Raw genomic sequence first — 5,745 nt, 5'->3', positions numbered from 1 at the left:
CGGCGTCGTCGTCGGCTTGATATAAAATTACATTCTTGATTTCATTGACACGCGCTATGATTTGCGCGCGGAATTTCTTGTGTTGTGAATTTATTTTTGTATGCTATGCATTTTTTGATTCAAATTGCAATATTTCTCTAGTATGCATTTGAGACTATATTGTAAATTGTAATAATTGATCGTGGGTATAGTAATTAATTATTCTAATAACGCAATTAGTAATATGTATATGTCGGCGAAAAGGTGTAGAATGTGGATCTATTTTCAAGCTGTGGGCGTTGCGTTGGGTAATCGAGCAAAGAAACACCTCTAACTCAAACATTTCTTTATTTACCACCGATTCGGAATGCAGTATCTACAGAGAAGAACCGGCAAGAAACTCCATAGTTGCTCTTTTAAATCATGTCAGTTTTACAATACAGTCATTTCTAATACAATCACTTGGTATTACAATTATGACCACTAATAAAATAAACATCACATAAATTATAGTAAGCTACTACGTAATAGATGTGCACTCGGCAACGGTCGGCGAACGAATGACCCGAGTCGTGCGCGCGCGCTGATTTATATCGGTTCGCCGTTCGTTATTTTTTAAAGCTTCGACGGTGGCGCCGTCACGGCCATTCTGACATACGCTCGTCCTCGAGCGACTTCTGAACACCTGGGAACAAGACAATTAAAACAATGTGCTGGTCCGGCAAGCCCTTCAGCAACCGTGCTAGTCCGGAAATCTCTCCAGATTTCCCTCTAGCGTGCCAGTCCGGATCTGCAATCCCTATAGCCGAGTTATTGGACCGGACTCCCTTCAATAACTCGCTCTCTCTTTTTTTTTGCACCATTCTTTTTGCATCATTCTTTTGCATCATTCTTTTGCATCATTCTTTTTGCATCATTCTTTTTGCATCATTCTTTTTGCATCATTTTTTTTTTTGCATAATTTTTTTTTGCATAATTTTTTTTAAGGATTATTTTTTTCCTTTTCTTTTTTTTTTACACAACAATATTAAATCCAAACTCACGACTCTCTCCACTCTCTCCACTCCTCGGCCATACTGACAATCGTACGTCCTCGTACGTCCCTTCTTATTTTACAGCACTACGGTATTTCATCCCGGGATTAGACAACTATACCGCTCGGCCATACTGACCTTACAGAAACCAACAACATCCACATAACATAGACACGACGCTCGCTCACCACAAATGAAGGCTCAACTACCGTGGACTGCAAACCAGATAGCACGCACAATTCCTGCAATGAAATCATTACCGTTACAATAATCCACGTTACAAACTTTTACTTTACACAAGTTATCTCCGATACAGTCATACTTGCGTCCTCGTACGCCATAATATCTCACACTACATTACTACGATAATTCATTTTCATTTTTTTTTGTCAAAATAACATCCATCCTGCCTCAGCCTACACTGACCTTACAGGGTTTCCACACTGCCCCGATCCTACTGACCGGTCAGAACACACATGTACTATCCTGGACCTCATGCCAGATAGCATATCACTTTCTTCTAATAAACGACATTACCGTAGTAATATTGGAATATTACGTAAATGTGTGTTGTGTGGACACAACACACATTTACTTCGTACAGCGTACGAGTAAACAAATGTCAGTATGCTACTGGTCAACTTATGAAAACTGAAAACAGAGTGTTGCCGCAGCAAATCAGTAAAACGGTACGCGACCGTATCCTCAACGTTTGTGCTGCGTCATCCTGGCATCGCGTCATCGAGCCGTACCATTGGCCGCTAATGATGCTACGTTGCTCCATATGCTACGCAACCGCTGCGCCGTACCTACTGTTAACTGCCTCGCTTCTAAACGCTGTGTCGTAAAACGCTCTCTGTAATTTAGCTAATTAAAATCAATCTGACATTACCTGTCGTTAATTATGATCATTGACTATAGCGCAAAAATTACAATATCTAAAAAGTTTAAAACGAATAATTCGTAACTTAACCGCAAAAAAACACAAAATTTCGACTAACTCAAAAAGTGGCAAAAGCTTGTTCTCAAATGTGGTTAAAATTCCTTAACGGATGGTAACTTTTGAAAACTCAACTTAAAACAATAATTGATAAGTGTAGGCTTAAACTCATCTGTGAATCTCATATCGAACGGTAAAAGGGCTGAGCTAAATTTTAGTTTCAACGTAAATAAGAATGTACTGCTCAACAACTACTGTACAACTACCTAATTGATGTATTCAGTTGATGTCAAACTGCAGCTAGTCACAAAAACTATTATCAAGGAATTACATTAAATGCACACAATGTAAATCGATTATACTATCGAATACTCCACGTTTAGGATTTGCGTTCTTATATTTTGAAGCTACAAAATAACCTTCAGAAAACCTGGATGGATTTTTTTTCTTTTCTCTATTCAATTAAACAGACATTATATTCTGACGACAGTATGTAAACTGTAAATGCGCGATTAACCTTGAGATTATTTTCGGTTATTATCTTTTTTTTTTTTAAACTATCGTAATATTTAACGGACCCTTACGTTTAAGAGTTTTTTTTTTCTTTTTTTTTTTTTAAAGCAATCAAATTACGTACTAAAACCGAATCTAGACCCGTACTCCAATCATAACGTTTATCTTACGCCAGATGTTTATTTGAACACACGATAATTATCTGTGACATTGTATTATGAACTGCCTAAATAGGGCCTTAATAAATTTTCTAAGTAAAAATTCAAAACGAAATGCCTCGATTTATCTTTCATTCGATCAAACTAAGTCTGCCACATTTCATAAAACTGCATATTGTAAAAACTGTATACTGTGAATTATTGTTCACGACTTAATATTTTTTTTATTTATTTTTTTTTATAAAGAAATGACCTCAAATATCACCCTAAATAAAACCTACGAAAAGTTTATTAAACCTCTAAGCACTAGTTAACGCATTGCTTTTCGTTTTTAATCGAATGGCAATAAGGCTGTCTTTGTGTAGCAATTAATTGCTATTTGTCAAGGGTATAGTCTAAATAAAAACTAACGCAGGTAGTTCAAGAAATGAATGCGGGTAGTCAAGAAACTAACGCGGGTAGTTAAGAAACTAATTTAAAAGTAATTCGCATACTGTTTTTTGTTCCGATACACGGACAAGTGAATGTTTATTGTTTACGTTCGATTGAAGTATTTGGATGCAGTGTACAAATTATTGCGCTTTCTTTCTTTAGTGTTAACTCACAAACTAACCAACATTAAAGCAAGTCGTTACTTCATTTTGAAGTCAGTGCTTACGCCGCGAAGTGTTTTTTTTTTTTTTTTAAATTTCGTGAATTACCTACTCAAGTAAACGTGTCCCTGAATAAGTGAAATACAAGTCACACGACCTAGGTACTGATAATAATTTATCACTGCGTAACTAAGATGGGCTAAATGTAATGGAATAAGATTTAACTAACTACAAAACCGTAAAGCAATATCGCACGACCTAATAATAACATCACTGCGTGAATAAGTCGAGTTAAATGCAATAAGATTTAACTATACACTGGTCTTGTAGGTTACAACTTTTAACAAAATCTGTACGGCCTGTAAATCAGCGCTGTTTTTATGCAGCATTTAGCTGAGGCTGTGACGATTTTCCTCAATTAATTTTAAGATAAATTTTGTTTTTGGCAATAAATTTCTTTTTCTTTCAAATAAGTTACTACATTTTAAAAACCTTACTTTCTTTATCTAATTGCACACTCAAAGTGAAATGTTATCTATTGACCGATTTCTTACAAGAGAACATCAGAAACATAGTAATAAAAATAGTACGACTGACCAGATTCACCAGCACTTAGCCTCATACATGACGTTCCGAGTGGCAGATGCCAACGCGTCGTTTCGTTACACCATAACCCTCCTCTGCCATGAACCACACGGCTTGTAGGCGCACCGCCCGCGCCACTGCTACTGCGATAACGCTGCGATGCCAGACTTGTGAAGTCATGATGAAGCGCTGCTCTCGATGATACGGGGTCCGACGCGGTGGTGCGAGCGGCAGTGGCATCCGCGCAGCGCGAGGCGAAGTTGCCACCCTGCCCGCACATAACGAGCTCTCCCTTTGTCACCGGCTGCTCAGTGACACGTATGCTCCTAGATCTGTAGGATGCCTCTTCCCGTTGAAACTGGATCGAAGTGCCACGTGGTTGCGGCATTTTGTTTTTTAATCAGCGCACGCATTAATTATATCCAGGTTATCGCCTCGTGCTTTCTCATTTGCTCGATTTGATCCCACTTCTGATGTCGGCGAAAAGGTGTAGAATGTGGATCTATTTTCAAGCTGTGGGCGTTGCGTTGGGTAATCGAGCAAAGAAACACCTCTAACTCAAACATTTCTTTATTTACCACCGATTCGGAATGCAGTATCTACAGAGAAGAACCGGCAAGAAACTCCATAGTTGCTCTTTTAAATCATGTCAGTTTTACAATACAGTCATTTCTAATACAATCACTTGGTATTACAATTATGACCACTAATAAAATAAACATCACATAAATTATAGTAAGCTACTACGTAATAGATGTGCACTCGGCAACGGTCGGCGAACGAATGACCCGAGTCGTGCGCGCGCGCTGATTTATATCGGTTCGCCGTTCGTTATTTTTTAAAGCTTCGACGGTGGCGCCGTCATATATGTATTTTCGGTGGGATTCAAAACAAAAAATTGGCCCGTGATTTTTATGAAATTTCACCACATTGCAAATCACATCAATCATAGTTCATACACATGTATGACGAAAGTGATTAGTATTGTGGCTAACATTGACTCATCAGTTCATCACTGAAACCAGTGATAAATCAGTACCTATATCATATTGTGTTTGAATATTTTTAAACAATGATATAAGTATACAATTATTATAAATCGATAAACTATCAAAGTAATCACAAACTTGCAAACATTGGTAAAATATGCTTTAGCGAATTTTCAGACAGACACACAATTTTATTACTTAGTTTGTTTTAGCAAAGTAGGTACCTACTCTGTTTACGTCACGCGTCGGCCGTCGCGTCGTCGAAAACGGTGCACCCAGAAACAAACATACCTAATTACCTAATTCAGTTACAATCCTTCTTTTGTTCCAATACGATTTTTTTTCCTGATAGCTAATAGCAAAACCATATGTTACTTTGTTTTCGTAAATATGTTTTTCACCTTCCTGGTTATTTTCACATAATGAAATATAATAAAATAATAAATAGTGTATTAGATTTGTTATTGTATCTTGTATACGAATTATTCTTACTTGTTGGTTATGAAATGTTCAAATACCTATTGAAATAATTTACTGTTACAAATCATTAGTGTTATTAGTTTTGAGTGAATAGGCATGGATCAGAAATTCAGAATATTATATGCTGCTAACTACTCAAATACATACATGTTTTGATAAAAAAAAACAATAGTGTACAGTGAAATTAGTCTCGAGAAATTTTTGCATATGTAGTGGTGTGTATATTACTCAGATCTTAGAGCGCGTTTCCATTATATCGTTCTAGCCTATACAAAAATGTTTCGATATCCTAACATTACTATTTAATTTTATACTTATCCCTAGCAATACTCTGATTTATGTTTTAAAGAAAATGGTTTTGACTTTATAAAAAAAATAATATATCATTCAATTTTACGTCCTTGAGCCAATGACAAGGCGAATACCGTGAAACAATAAAATATCTTGTTCATAATAATTTGTTTCGTAATTAAT

The 5,745-nt window shown here is 36.5% G+C and overlaps 1 long non-coding RNA gene across 1 annotated transcript; it reads right to left on the bottom strand.

Moving 5' to 3' along the window:
* Positions 1 to 310: 310 nt before the first annotated feature.
* Positions 311 to 4,670, bottom strand: LOC149474913 (uncharacterized). Its single transcript, XR_016318182.1, has 2 exons — positions 1,440 to 4,670; positions 311 to 1,255 (listed from the first exon to the last, which is right to left on the bottom strand). It is a non-coding gene; the product is annotated as an uncharacterized LOC149474913 (long non-coding RNA).
* Positions 4,671 to 5,745: the final 1,075 nt, after the last annotated feature.

This window comes from Colias philodice, chromosome 32 (genome assembly GCF_061535455.1).
Source record: "Colias philodice isolate Cphi_HAF_F1 chromosome 32, ilColPhil1 Martin Lab GWU primary, whole genome shotgun sequence".
In the NCBI taxonomy this organism is placed as follows: Eukaryota; Metazoa; Arthropoda; class Insecta; order Lepidoptera; family Pieridae; genus Colias; species Colias philodice.
The sequence above is the reverse complement of the archived record's forward strand: the minus strand, read 5'-3'. Positions and strand labels throughout refer to the sequence as shown.